At 40.8% G+C, this 15883-nt stretch overlaps 1 protein-coding gene across 2 annotated transcripts in view; it reads right to left on the reverse strand.

The window, feature by feature from the left end:
- RBM47 (RNA binding motif protein 47) overlaps window positions 1-15883 on the reverse strand; it is a 214140-nt gene that overhangs the window by 173977 nt on the left and 24280 nt on the right. For both annotated transcript variants that reach the window (XM_032496501.1, XM_032496527.1), the window contains exon 2: window positions 11156-11259. The gene's annotated coding sequence lies outside the window, so the exon portion shown is untranslated. The remainder of the gene's footprint in view (window positions 1-11155; window positions 11260-15883) is intronic.

Consider the following 15883-nt stretch of genomic DNA (forward strand, 5'->3'; position numbering starts at 1 on the left):
GTGCGACTGCCTTAAGCAAGATGATCAGGGAAAGACACTTGAGTATGATGCCAGTGGAATGGTGATCTGAGTGAATTAAGGGCAGGAACTAGAGGAAGAATGTTCCAGGCCATGCGGAACAGCAGAGCAAAGGTCCCAAGGCAGCACAGGGCTTGGCACATTCTAAGGAATGCCCCAGGGCCCTGTGGCTGGAGAGGAGCAAACAGGAAGGAGGAAGAAAGGTCACAGAGGTAGTCTCAGTTGGCAAAATTAACTACCTAGTTATTATAATCAGAAGCCCAGGAGTCATCTTTAAAGACTTTTAAAGATGGGGTCAGATCCTGGTGGTAATTGCTCTTTAAAACTCCCCCTTTTTAAACTGACCTTTCTTTATAAGGTGAATATTTATAAAGCTAGGCCTTGGGGAGAGGGGTTTTATTGAGTGTGTTTCAATACGTTAACAAGCACCACAGGATTCGCTTTTCTTCCCATTTCTTGCTGTTAGAATGTTAATCTGTCTAAATTCATTCAGCTCCACTTATTTGGAAATCAACCACTAGTGCTTGTAGCCTAAGAAAGACACCAACTAATACATCTTAACAGAGCAGACAGTGAGGGCCACTCCCATGGGTCCAGATCACTGTAAAAATCCAAGCTATTGTTCAGCTAGTAGTTTCACGTTGGTTTCTAAAAATAAGAATCTGAGTCACCCTTTCCTCAGTTGGAGAGCCTTATTCCTTTTGCCTCCATGGCTCCTGGCTGGTGAACACATTACCTAGCAGAGGGTGGAAGGTCCGCCTGCACCCCCACGGTAGGTGGTGTAGCAGCGACTGAGAAAGGTGAACTGGCTGGGAAGTCAGGCCTCAATCAGATCCTGCCCTCACCACAATCACGAGACAGTTTTAACCAATTTACTTAACTTTTTTGAGTTGCAGTTTCCTCTTCCATGAAAAAGGGAGATACTAATGCTGTATCAGTTTTTTCCTGCTGCATAACAAATTCGCACATGTCTAGAGGACTGGAACAACGCCCATGTCCTATTTCACAATTCTGTAGGTCAGAAGCTCAAGGTGGTATAACTGGGTTCTCTGCTCTGTCTCAGAAGGCTGAAGTTAGTGTATCAATCAGCTGCGTTCTCACCTAGAGCTCAGGGTCCTCTTCCAAGGGCATTCGTGTTCTTGGCAGAGTTCAGTTCCTGGCAGTGGTAGGTTTGAGGTCCCTGTTTCCTTGCTGGCTGTCAGCTGAGGGCCTCTCAGCTCTTTAAGGCTGCCTGCATTCTTTCTCCAGTGGCCTCTCCATCCTTCAAACCAAGTCCCACATGGAGTATATCTGACTTCTGCTCTCAGCCATTTAAGGGCTGTTTCTCAGGGCTCAAGTATTTAGACCAGACCTACCCAGACAATCTTCCTTTCTTAAGGTCATCTATGTCATATGACATAAAATAATCACCAGACTTGAAATCTTCTTCCTTGAAAACTAGAAGTAATTTATATGCATAAAATTGTAGACAATCATTTAGCCACTTTTACGGATAAGGACCCTGTGGTGCAGGGAGCAGATAAGTATATGAGCTACTCATTGAGTCAAGTATAAGACAACTCTATGGTAAATTGTCTATGGTAAATACTTACTATCTTTTTCATATTCATGGGTGTTAAAACAGTAATTCACACATAAGTGATCTCTATTTTAATTGGAGCATTGATTGGATGATTTGATTTGGAAGTTCTATTTGACCTAATTTAATAAGGAAAAGATTGAGTTCCCCCTTTTCCTTCTGAGCATATGACTTAACTCTCTCTTATCAAATAATTCTGGCAAAGATTTCTCTTCCTCTTCCTTCCCATGTAATTTGGTGGAGTTCATCGACACAGGACTTTGAGCTCAGGCTTTTATAGTACAGATTCCAACTGAACTCTGGGGATTGACTCAAGTCCTGCCACCTTAAAATGGGGAAGAAATGGCTTCTGCACATTTTAAGACTCAGGAAAAATAAAAGGGGAGTGGGATGGGGGTATGAATTAATTTCAAGATACGGTTATTTGGGTTGACTATGTTACAGATGATCAAGGCTATAGTTCACACTCACGTCATCACATAGTGCACTTCCTCTACCACATATAAGTGCCTGTTTTCCCACTCTTACACCAAAATTGTTTCTCATTCTAAACTTCTTACCTTTGCCAGAGACTTTCAGCCTGCCTTTGACCCTCTGGTGTCAATATGGTCATCCATATTTACTAGCAAGTATAGCAGCAGAAATAAATAGAGGTGGGTTTTTTTTCATTAGTCATGATTGCACAGACAAATGGACCTAGAAATCAGGATCCTTTAAGGCAAAGGCTAACTAAACCTGGCTTCTGTCCCATTAGCTGTCAATGCAAGACTGCAAAGACTTGATGAGGACAGAGATTCAGCTACGATAAAAAAGATCTTACAATTGCAAACAAGATACCTTTTGCCTTGCCTGCTTAATGTAGATCCCCTAAGGTTCATGTGGCACAGAACTTGCTAATTTGGAACATGGACTTTGGGTTCTTTTATTTCTAAGATGGCTCTCAACAGGCACAACAGAGCTCTTTGTGTTCAGAAACCAGTGCAGAGAAAACATCAAATTGCCTGAGCACACCAATCAACAATGTGCAGAGTCAACCAGGAAAATGCGAGAGTCGGTAATTACCTATCTGCGTTCAATAATACCCAGGCACCTCTGGGACTGACTGTTCCTTGCTGAGAACCAGCAGTGCTTGTGCCGAGGAGGGGCCGGTGCTTGCAGGTGCATTTAACTAGTGAAAGAGGTTTTCTTCCTTGGACTAAGACTTAAAACTACTAATTTCTATTAATGTTATACTTTATGATATTATTCATGTGATAATTAACAGCAGGTAAGGCAACATCATAAAAGTGATTTTATGTACCAGAATATGGACAATTCTGTTTATTTTGGCACATAATTAGAGGGGACAGAAATGATAAGCCCAAATGAAAATTCACATTTTTTAAAAATAATAAGGTTTGAATTATAGTTCTTTCATATTGGAATTATATATAGCTGTAGTTTAGATCTTTTTGTGGCTTAGCCTTGTTTGGTAAAGGCCTTTCAGTTTTTTGTCTTTGATCTGAGAGTTCATATACAATTGACCCTTGAACAACAAACACAGGTGTGAAATGTGCAGCCAACTTGTAGAAGATTTTTTTCAAAAGTAAATAGTATAGTACTTATACTATCTGAGGTTGATTGAATCCCATGGATGCTGGACCACAGATATGGAAGAACACTGCATAGGGAGGAACCAGGAGCCAGAATCCAGAGGGCCAACTATAAATTACACACAGATTTTCACCTGTGTGGAAGTTTGGCGCCCCAGTCCCTGAGTTATTCACAGGTCAACTGTATTTGTTTTGACTCAGTCCAAGTTGGTTGGAAGTTTGAGAAAAGTCTTAAGTCTCAATGTTTTTTCTTTCCTTATGTTTCAAATAAGATTTTGTTCAAATTCCAGTTTTCACTAAATAACACATAACTCTTCCCTACTTTTCTCATTTTTTCCCATGACAATGGCATTCAAACCTATGAGGACTGGTATTATTTCATTTAAAGAAATAATTTGGTTGAAATGAGCCGTGTGTATAGTGTTTCCTTGCTTTTCCCTAATTTGGATGTCAAAAAAGAGGTGAATGGATTCCCTCCATTTGGTCTTGGATATATTCTATAATTCCACAGATATTTAAAAAATTCTATACAGCAGCCTTGATATGCTAATCATGGGACTCCTTGCTGATTGGAACCGCAAAATGAGCAGCTAGAGAAGTAGCAGTACTTAAATCTGCCAGGAGGTGTTCCTGTGAAGTGTGACATTCCTGAGTCAGTGCTTCTTTGGTGTTCAACTCTGAGTTATCAAAACTGTATAATCCTACCTACTTTATAAGGTAACTAGCCTGGGAAGAATTCTTGTGCTTTTGGCCAATGGCAATTTATATGTCCTACAGAGAAAAAACCAGATAGATATGGTGTCTATTATAGACTAAATTGTGTTCCTTCAAAATTCGTATGTTGAAGCCCTACCCTTCCAATGTGACTGTATTTGGAGATAGGACCTTTAAAGAAGCAATTAAGGTTAAATGAGATTATAAGGGTGACCCTAATCCAATATGACTAATGTTCTTACAAGAAGGGGAAGAGACACTAGAGATGTGCACATGGAGAAAATACCACGTAAGCACACAGTGAGAAGGTGGAAATCTGCAAGCCATGGTGAGAGGCCTTAGGAGAAGCCTGCCAGCACCTAGATCTTGAACTTCCACCTTCCAGAACTGTGAGGAAAAAAAATTCTGTTGTTTAAGCGACTCAAACTATGGAATTTTGTTATGGCAGCCCTAGCCAACTAATACTGTGTGATCTTCAGGAAAAAATTATAGGATTTGAGTGTATTTCTTAATATCTTTCCTCGTGGGAGGATGTAATTCTCTGGGATGAGTTCACTCTTGTCCACTAGGCAGACAGAATGAAGCCATGAACTGCTCTTGACTATGACCCTTCCCAAGGCTTGGTGTTCATCTCTTCCTTGGAGCCTTTTAATCTATTTTGGGGAGAGTTTTTTTCTGTTATTTGCAACTGTAAGAGCCTTAGGTAAAACAAGTGTTCAAATCTTGCCTGAAGATTGACTATGTTTCAGGTATAGCTATTATTTTTTAAAAAATACCTATAGATAATGTTGATTAACAAGTTAATTCTCAATTTTAGGTTGATAGCAATTTTTTTTTGCAGTTATGTAGTTTTCTCACTCAATAAATACTAAAACTCCAAATAAAGTAACAATGTGTTGTTGTTAGTAAGAAGATTCTAATAAAGAAGAAGGTTGGGAACCATTTATCTAGAACTTTCTGACAGTGTAAAGGCTTCTTTGTGATGTAATGGCAATGATACCTAAAAGCTTGATGGGCATGCATTTAAAGCAGGAAGTCATGATACCTGTCCAAAGCCTGGTGATCTAACCAGACCAACTACATGGCTCAGTGGAAGCTTTGAGTGGAGATGCTTGGAGGCACACTTGTACAATTTTACTGTCTCAATCAGACCCTTCCATCCAGAGTAAGCTTTGAGTGGAGGCTTCAGATAAGTCATTGTGGGGCTATGAAATGTACTTGAAAGGGTCTGTGGTCCACAGTGGTCCAGTTGAACATGCTCTATGAGGAACTACATATTCTGGAAGCTTGCTCTGACTATACTCTTCCTTTTGAACACAGTGACAGTGTGTGGTGGTAGAAGTTGTTGGTACTTTGAAAGCAGACTTCCCCTTCTTGTGGAAAAGGACCACTGGGATGTTAGCTACGTCTCTTTTACTATTAACAAAGGTAGATACTTTGAAGAAAGGGCAGACATTCTCATAGAGTAAAAGTTGAGAGTCACTAGTGGTTAGATAGGAAGATTTTGATTTTACCATTTCTCTTGAGATTGTAGTTTAAATGACTGTAAGTATTGTGAATCATGATGAATCTATTTGAAAGGCCTGCCTTGAACTCTTTGCAAAAAGGAGTCTAAATGAGGGACCTCAGTGGTCCTTATGCAACATGTGGTACACTTTAATCAATGCATCTATTTAATCAATATAAAAATCTCCCCTCTTGCTTTAAGATTATTTGAAATTTTAAGATAAATTCTACATTATCATTAAAAGTATATAAAATCAATAATAATTTTAGAATACAGTATTAACGGCTACAGGCTACCACCCCTCCCCCACCCTACCCATATCCTGCCCTCTGGTTGACCCACATGAGTCAGAGGAACAAATACTCTCTGACTTCAGGAGCATTATTAACCAACCATCCTGTATAGATGTTAATCCTCAGTCGCACCAGTTTGCTGGCTTCCTACACTGGCATGCTCTGAAGGCTTTTCAAGTATATTTTGAAGATGGACTTCCTTAATCTCTGGTCTTGAAAAAAAAAAAAAACAAAAAACTTGATCTAGTTCTCTGTCACAGAGGACTCCTGAATTCCGAGCTAATCCAGTGGTTCCAGCTTTTGGTGTTTCAGACATTCTTTGAAATAATTGGGGGATTCTTTGCCATTTAGGAAAAATTGCTGTTTTCAGGTAATATCACTCAAAATGAAGATGGCCTTTCATCTTTTTCTAAAATTGGAAAAAAGTTAGATTTTAACTTGAAAATGCAAAGACACTAAGGGAAATGTATGTCTTGACCAGGGTAATATTTGGAATGCTTTTCAAGCTACCACAGGAAGCAGAGATGTCTCCATCTCTGAAACCCATCTAACTTAATCCCAGCAAATAATTCCACAGAGCCCATCACTTCTTTTTTTGTTCATTCATTTTCATCTGAAATAACAAAGAGTGATCAGGTCCCCTGCTCTATCACCTGAAATAAGTTTAGGAAATGAAAGACCAACAACTACATTATCAATCTGGATTGACCAATGTTGGCAACTCCTTGCTCATCAGATTTAATTTTGTTACATGACCTGATGTGGCCTGCCTCTATAGCACATTTCATTACCAACAGCAAACAATCCATATGTTCAGAATGTTTCAGACCCAATCCAGGAAAGAACTGACTTCAGTAACTACATTCCTTTTGTTATTCCTTGTAACTATGCAGTTAGTATCTTTATAAAAATAAAAATGGACATTTCTGTTCATGACTATTAAATGTTTAATTTGCCAGTCCCTCTGCACTGTGTGACTAGTCAGATTCTGCTAAAGGTATTATGCATTTGAAAGAGGTGGCTACCTGGATACAAGCTGCCACAAATGAAAAATAGCCTGTACTCCAGCCTCATTTTCAACTGAGAGTATGTTTTCTCAGAGACACAATACACTAAACACTGGATGGGCCCTTCGATAATTCCACAGATTATTTAAACCGAAAACATCAGCGCAAACATCACTTGACATGTTTCCCCATCAATGCTGACGTGGTTGAGCTATTGCTCCAACTCTTTCTTTTGGGGAATTTACATTTCTTTTTTGAAATCACCCACCATGGCTGATGCTATTTTTTGTCTTTGGGGGTCAAAACACCTCTGTCCTTGGTGTAGGAGAAGAGGTAAGTATTTCTGGAGTGTCCTTTTCCCTTCCCAAACCTGAGTTTCTGCTCTTCTATTTCCTCCCCTCTGCTAAGTGCAGTTACCCCAACTCCCAGGTCTAAAGACTAGCCCAGGTGGGTGGTGCCCCAATTTTTTCTCAGAGCTGTTAAAGTTCTGAGTCACCCTTTCATTAATAACTGGGAGCCACACTTATATCTTCACTAGCCGTATTTCCTTTTTTCTGAAGACCTAACCTGCAGAGACAGGTTCCTACGTGAATACCTGCTCCAAGTCATTCTGGATCCCCGTACTCTACCACAAGGCTGTATGCAGGTTGATTTACACCCACGTTTCAAGATTCCTTTTCTTACTAATTATTGTATGCCCTCCTCACCTCAACCTCTGCTCTAGCTTCTCTTTACAAATCTTTGAGAATATATTTCTTAGGTTTTTAGAGTTCTCTTATTTAGAAAATTTGCCATTGGACTAACTTAATCTTGTAAAACTGTGCTAGTTTGATAATAATAGGCAATATAAGAATTCTGGAATTTATTACAATTCACAGAAATCAAGTCACAGACTCACCAAGAGAAAGTTTTGTTGGAAAAGTCTCAGGCAGTACTGTTTGGGTAATGGTTATGAATTTTATGGTGGAAGTGGAGGTTAAAGGTTCTGAAAACACAGCAGAAAAAGGCTACTATTCTTAGCAAGAGGGACAATAAAGAACTTACAGGGAAGCTGCAGATTAAAGGAATAGAAAATATCTGCCATAGAAAGGACAGCAATCCTTCCAGAAAAGTGACTGCAGATGTTCAAGGCTATTAATACCACAATTTGTAAAAGAAAGTGCATCCATAGAATACTAATTAGACATATATTCCTGAGGCATTTTATCTATTCATGGTTCATTTTATCAAAAATATTGTCTTTATAAAGTATCTCACATAGTTCAAATGTCAAAAATAGCTATCACCTCTACTTATTCTGTTACCCTACCACTTAATGTGACAACCGTATTACTGAATAACTCTTACTGAGTGCATCAGAGTAGATTCATAGAGGAGGTGATATTTGAGCTGTCTTTAAGGATGATAAGCAGTTTGCTTGGTGGGCAAGAGAAGGAAGGGTTCTCTGGGCAGAAGGAACAGCATTTGCAATGGTATAAATGTAAGAAGAGCAAGAAAAGAATGGGTTGCCTGATGTGGCCAGATCCTAGGGACCTTTGGGAGATTAGTGGGGAATGAGGCTGGAGTGGCAGGCAGGGTCCAGGCCATGGAAGGTCTGGACCCCTGCTGGAGAATTTAGAAGCTTTATCAAAGTCAGGAGAGACCGAAGGATTTCAAGTAAGGGGGATAATCAGATTAGCATTTTAGGAAGATCACTCTAGTGGCAGTGGAGTGGATGGAGTAAATGGGGCAGGGTCAGACACCAGTGGTTAGAAGGTTAGTACAAGGGTTCCAGCAAGAATGAGCATTACTAACATATATTGAGTGCTAACCATGTACTAAGCCCTTGACATAAATTATCTTGTTTAATCCTCACGATGACTCTATAAGGGAGTATATTAGTCAGGACAGGTTAGGTTATGCTGTGACAAGAAACAGTTACAAAATCTCAGTGACTTAAAACCACCAAAATTATTCTTTGCTATTACCACATGTCCCATGCAGGTTGGCCGGGGAGCAATGCTCCTCATAGTCACATAGGAATCCAGAATAATGGAGACTTCATCTCAATACATACCTCACAGCAGTGAGGGGATTGTCTTTCCAGCAACAGGAAGGGAGTGTGGTTCACTGTGTATATGCTCTCAAAGTTGCTGCCCAAGAGTCACATGGCCCCAGCCAACTCCAGGGGGGCAGAGCAGTGCAATCCTACCATGAACCCAAAAGGGGAACCAGAAATACTTAGACACCAGCACTAATTACTACCACATCCTGTTCTGAACATAAAGTAAAACTGCACATTTCTGACCTGCTTCTGAAGTTGGATGGGGCTGTGTGACCTAATTCAGCCAAAGAGATGGAGGAAGCTTTGAGAACTAGAACTAGAAACTAAAAACTAGAACAAAATTTATCAGGCTCTTTATTTCCCTCTGTCATGGCATCTGGCAATATTCCACGCAGTGGCTGCTCCTTTAGCCTGGGTTAAGGAGCAAGAACAGACAGCAGAGCCCCCATTGAATTCCAGCGGGCCTGCAGTGTGAGTTGCAGTTGTAGGTCACTGAGATTTGAAGGATGTTTGTAACTGTGGCATAATCCAAGCTATCTTCCCAAGCCCTCTGCCTCAACATGCTCAGCCTTCACACTGTTTCCCCTGTGCTCTTGTCAAGGTTTGCATAAGGTATTGTTAGGGCAGTTCTAGTGCAGGTCTTCCTCTAGGGCAGTGGTTCTCGAAGGTCAGCATGCATCAGAATCATCCGAAGAATTTGTTAAAAGCACAAATTTCTGAGCTCCATCCTTCAAGTCCCTGATTGAGACTCAAATGGGACTTTAGAATTTGCATTTCCAATTGTACATCTAACCAGTTTCCAGGTGATGCTAATGCTACTGGCCTGGGGACAACTATCTGAGAACTATCTGCTTTAGAACATGGTCCTTACTTTTAAGATGTGTTCTTTCTGGTGTCCCAGCTGGATGCCTGAGGTGTTATTAACAAAGTGTTAATGTGGCTTTTCACTCAGGCTGAGCCAAAACTCCAATGACCCCCATCATAGCTTGAACTCTAATATCCCTGCTCAGCTTTCAACCCCACAGGAGCTGGTATCTGGTAATCCTTGGATAGTCTTACCTTACACATGTGCAAACCAGCTTTTAGCCAAGCACCCACAGGGGATCCACACAAGATTTTTGGAGCCCTCCCTCTGCAAACTCCCTCCTCTCAGTGTCCTAACTTGTACATTATAGCTGCTCAGCTGCCATAAACTCCAATCTCTGCCTGCTCAGCTCAATTGGTTTCCTAGCTCACTCCTTCTTGGTTGGACATAGCCCCCAGATAATGAGCCAGAGTGATTATTGTGGACCTCACCTCTTGAATTTCTCTTCTCTTAGGGATCACAGACTTGTGCTGCCTGAAATAGTTGACTCAAATATTTTGCTTTGTTTAGTGATTTTTAAAAAATGGTAGGTTGGCTAGTCTGGTATCAGTTTCTATTCCATCATAGCCAGGGGTGGATGTCCTGGTTTTAGACATTTTTAATTTAAGGAGCCTTGGACTATCCAGATGGAGATACTCTTCAATGAAAAGGTAGCCTAGAGATAAAGGTTTGTAAGGCATCAGTGTATAGATAGTAATTGAGACCAAGGGCATGAGTCATACGGAGGTTATTCAAAATGAGAAGAGTAGAGGATCAAAGAGAGAACCTTGGGGGAACTGCTGATTTTTCATGGATGAGTAAAAGAAGAAGGTTGGCAAACGAGGACTAAGAAGAAGTGGGCTAACAGGCAGAAAAAGAGCCACTGTCCCAAAAGTCAATGGAGAAGTTTTTTTTTTTTAATATTTTGAATTCTTACTATGTCTCCCCACTGTGCTAAGAAAATTTTTTTAAAAAATATTTCCAGCAACCCAATAATATAGAACTACTATGAATCCCATTTATAGATGAAGATCAGGACAAAGTTGAAACTGACCAGCCAAGTAACTTGCACAAGGTCATGCAGCTGGTAAGTGGGAGAGCCTGGACTAGAATCCAGGCATTCTGGTTGCAATACTTGAAAAAAGCCACAATGTCCTGCCTCACTCCAAAATGAGAGAGGATGAGAACTGTGAGAGGGCTGTCCAGGAAGCTGAGGACTGAAAAGTGCCTATTGGATTAGGCATTGGTGAGCTCAGCAAGAACTCACTGATATAAACAGTAGGTGCTAATTAACTGCTCAACATTATCTGTTCCTGGGTTTAGCTCTTCTTTTGAACAGCAGAGTTCCAAACCCATGGCACCTCTCAGCCTCTGCCTGCACTGTTCAGGTCTACTCAGAAAGAGGAGGCTTACTCCCTGACTGCATTCAGGGAAGACCAGACCTACCACTCCGGCTCCCAAGGGGGTGTAGAGAATTGTGGGGTGCCCATTAGTAACCCAGCAACTGTGTCCAGGTGTAGGTTTATGTGCATTTGAACATATCATCAACTCAATTACCTGTGTTCAGATTAGCCTCAGCAAATCTTTAAGCTCTCACAGCTGTCTTCAGGTGTTCAGGGGATTATTATGAGGAGATGTTGATCAGCTGTTTGCCATGTCTCCTGTGGGCAGAACAAAAGAAAAGAGGTTTAAATATCAGTGAGGGATGTAGATGCAAGTGAGAACTCTGTGAGGCAGGGAGGTCCCATGGACTTAAGCAAGTTTCCAGGCTTTCTCCTTTAGTTAGCCCTAAATATCCCCTTTCCCACCATATCACCCTTATTTGTTTTATAATAAACAAGACAAAAACAACAATAACAATAATAGCAAATGCTTATATAGTTCTTACTTTCTGCCAGGCAGTGTTAGGTTTTCTACTCAGATTCACTCATTCAGGACTAACAACACAATGAGATAAATACTACTGCCATCCCCATTTTATAGATAAGAAAACTGAGACACAGAGATGGTGAATAACTTGCCAAAGGTCACACAACCAACAAACAATAGAGCCAACATTTGAAGGCTCCTGCAAAAGTTGATCCTCCTAACCACACTTTGCACTGCTAATTTGTAGATACTGCACTGGAACAGAATTCAAGAAGCAGAGCATGGAGAGATGTTACCAAAGTGGCATGGATTACGAGATGCCAGCTTCTGTGGGGTTGCAAAATGCCCCTCCACAAACCGTGCCTCCCTGAATTCACGCCCACAGGCAGGCCCCTTCCACATTGAATCTGTGCCTGCATAATGGCTTGCGTACAGGGGAAGCAACTTTCTGGGACTTCAAGCCCTTAAGAGATCTGGAGCTTCTGCTTTCTGTCTCAGAGCCCAACTGCCTTGTAAAGAAGTCCTGGCTGTCCAGCTGTAGAGAGAGGCCACATGTAGAGAGAAGGCTTGGAGGTTGAGAGCCATGTGGAGAACAGAGGCACCTCAGCTAAGAGCCAGCATCAAAGTGGTCAGTGAAGCCATTGAACTGTCCCAGGAGACACCACAGAGGGCAAAGACGAGCCAAACCTGCTGAGCATTGCCCCAAATCCTGACTTTAAAAGGGTTGTGGTTTTACGTCACTAAGTGTTTCTTTACTATTGTGAAATATGCATAACAGAAAATTTACCATTTTAACCATTTTTAAGAGTACAGAGTTCTGTGGCATTAAGTACATTAACACTGTTGTGCAACCATCACCACCATCCATCTCCAGAACTTTTCATAATCTCAAACTGAGACTCTGTCCACATTAAACACTAACTCTCCATTCCTCCTTCTTCCCAGCCCCTGATAACCACTGTTCTACTTTCTTTCTCTTTGAATTTAAGTCAGTAAGTTTAAGGCAGTTTGTTAGGTAGCAACATATAACTTTATATAGATACTGATAGCTTTAATAATCTGCTTTTATAATATATTAATGTATTTGTTAGTTTATCAAATACCAGAGAGTTGTAGAAGCATCAGGAACCTTCCCAGAGATTCAGTTCGCTTTGTCATTGTATATTTAATTCTAATGTGTCATGGCCTACAGTGTTACAGGTAAAATTATAATTATATCTAACATTTACTTTAAAGTTGAGAAGGAAGTTTCTCATTTAATACATTTTTCACCTTTCATAACAGCCTTGTGAGGTGGAATTCCTTTTTTCATTTTATAGATCAGGGGATTGAAGATCAAAGGGTTTAAGTGACTTGCTCAAGGTCACAGCACTGAGTAGAGCACATTGGTCTGCAACCATTTATTGATGATTCCTTTTTTGGGAAGGAAGATGAGGAGGGGACCCAAAAGACAATTCAGCCACTTGAAAGAGGATACACAAGCTCAATCCTCAAAGAGCAACTGTTCTCCTAGGACACACCCAAGGACATGCCCACTGGAAAGTCCTTTGATCATGCTGAGTACCAACCAAGATGGCTCCCAATGAGATGTTTTATAGGGAATGGCTGGATCCATATTAAGAAATAAATATGCTTGGTTGTATTTTGGGCAGGAATAGCATGAGGAGGAAAGCCAGGTACATCCCCACTGAGTAAAGCCACAGACTCATGTCCCATTCAGTGGGTCACAAACTACATACATTTTTTAATCACTAGAGCAGAATTCATTGAAATAGTAAGGGCGAGTATTTTTCTGTGGAATTTATTTTAGTTATATTTTATACATATACTTGCATCTTCATAGTCATGTTACGTGGGATTTGGGTCACAAAATGAAGTGTATTTCTTACAGTGGTGAGAGGACTTGAAAACCACTGCCCTACCCAACTTCTCTCCTGGCCACAGCCTTCCTCAAAGCGCAGAAGTATTCTACAGTCTTTGGGGCAGTATGGCCTGTCTATCTGTACTGGCTTTGGGCAAACAGTAGAAAAGACAGATTTTACCATGAGGACAATACTCTAGAAATCAGTACAAAACAACTGAAAATGTTGCATGTAAAGTTTTGCCCATGTGCCCAAAGTGATTTAATAACCCAGAGACATGGTGACACGATGCTGAGAGCACTGGGTTAGACATAGGGAGTCTGAGGTTTCTCTCTCACTTCTCTATCAAACACCTACAACTCCTTGAGATTTTTCCCTTCCCCCATCTGTAGAATACAGCGATCAGACTAAACTGTCTTTAAGGTAAGTCTCGCACCAAGAGAAGGAATGCTGGTAAGATTTACGTTACTGCTTCCTCCTTTTCCCAAGGAGAGGTCCTGGGATAAAGAATGCAGAGGAAGAACCAGTCTCTCTTCTTAAAAAATGTGTCCAGTTTTTTATTTGTTTATAGTTCTTACTGAGATCGATAGGGATAGACAAATAAACACCATCTTCGAAAGACAGCTAATGTCCATTACGGGTTTGAGGCAAGGGACTTAACCTGCGCACCCCACCCAGGTCCATATGTCTATAATCATGAAACTTAAATAGTTTTATTCTCACGAATTAAATAATAAACTGTAACTGTCTATGTTCAAAGTATGATGGTGAAGTCATGGCACCTCAATCACATATAAAATTTATCCCTATAATTAAGCCATGTATATAAGAAGGTAGTTAGAATTCCTCAGGAGTTAAAAACAGGATCATGGTGACTCTTTACCCTGGGCTGAGGAAATATGAGCTCCTTGATGGCAAAATTTCAACCCTGGAGCCCAAGCAGAGGGAGGGAGTCGGGCCAGTGACCACTGGCAGCTCCTGGACGTTAAGAAAGAGAGGAGCACAGCAGAAGAGGGAGAGCCTGGATATTGCCAAGAGGCTTTTTTTTTTTTTTTTAAGAGTTGTAGAGCCTCAGCAATAATGGCTCTGCTCCGGCCACTATCAGCGGGGAGACAGGTGTAGAGAGCTCGGAAGAGCTCTTTCAGCCATAGATATGGTCCCCAAAGTGTCCCAGAAGCCCACGCTTCTGGCCACACTGGGCTGAATCTGGAGCATTTCCAGAAAAACTCATGGGACATGGGAACTTAGCAGGTTTGTTTGCAACTTAAGAGGAGAAGCTGGTTTTCATCAAACAGAAAACATCCTCGTCCACTTGAATTTCAAGCAAAGTGTTGCTGTTTGGGACTGATATAAGTAAATTCATTCTCATTGGGGAACTCCACATCTTTGTTCAATTTAGAGAACGTATAAAGGAATTGTTTGAATTGCATCATTTATATTTTCTCATGGTATAGAGAAATGTGTGCGATTTGATGACTAATTTTTTTCACAGTAACTTTTTTAAGAACATATTCAAACAAGATGCCATTTAATAGACCTGAATATTACCTAACTCTCTGGATATGATAAAAAGCACAGAAGGGCACAAATTGAAGGGGAAAGTAAGAAAAGATTTATTAAAGGGCAATGAATTATATTATTAGACCAGTGACTCCTTCCTCCCCCCAGACTAACCCAACCCCAATTTATCTCAGTAAACCAAAGGAAAGTTAATCTTAGCCTCTACTATATATTCAGTACATTCTGGCTGACCTTTTAAACTCTGTTATAAATCTGGTTGGCTTCCAGGCACATGCAATACTAGAATGGAGAAATAGTATAGATAACTATCTCATTTTTCTTTCTCTCTGAAACGTTGACAATGATTCTTTGTAAAATGTCTCAGGACATTGAAGGAAGTTACCGACATACATTTTGTAGAAATCTGTCAAGAGCTGATTATTGCAATTTATATAATGTGGATATTCCATTTCACAAGCTTCACGTGTTGCATGATTAAAACATGTGGAAGACAATGGGATCCACAGGCTGCCAAACATATGAACAACCGGGATTCAAGGGGTGGTTCTGAAGAGTGAGGTTTTCAGCTCCAGAGAGGATAGAATGATGAACTCAAGTGACACAGGCAGAACCACCAGATACACACTAGTTCCCTCCCAACCAGAGCAAACAGTAACCAGTAAAATGGGAGAAACCCAAACTTCCATTTCATTGCTCAGAAATCCTTGCAAACGTGCCAGTTTCAGTGAGGCCCACTGGAGTTCCATGCCATGCAGATGGGACTATCACAGACACTTGAAATTCACAGATAAACTCAAGACCTTATTTCAGCGGTTTAGTTTTACTCTTTCTGTCACCAAGGAACAGCTGTAACCAAGCCTACATTGCAGGTGGGATCCCACCCTCTTCCTTACCCTAATCTTGCAGAGGAACTACTGAGTAATGAAATGCATGTATGAAGATGCCAGGGCCATGGTTCAGTCCCATGCTGGATGATAACCCTTTGGAAACTGAACATTGGGACCTCATGTTAGGGTTACGCAGTATAGGAGGC

This window comes from Camelus ferus, chromosome 2, assembly GCF_009834535.1.
Source record: "Camelus ferus isolate YT-003-E chromosome 2, BCGSAC_Cfer_1.0, whole genome shotgun sequence".
Lineage (NCBI taxonomy): Eukaryota > Metazoa > Chordata > Mammalia > Artiodactyla > Camelidae > Camelus > Camelus ferus.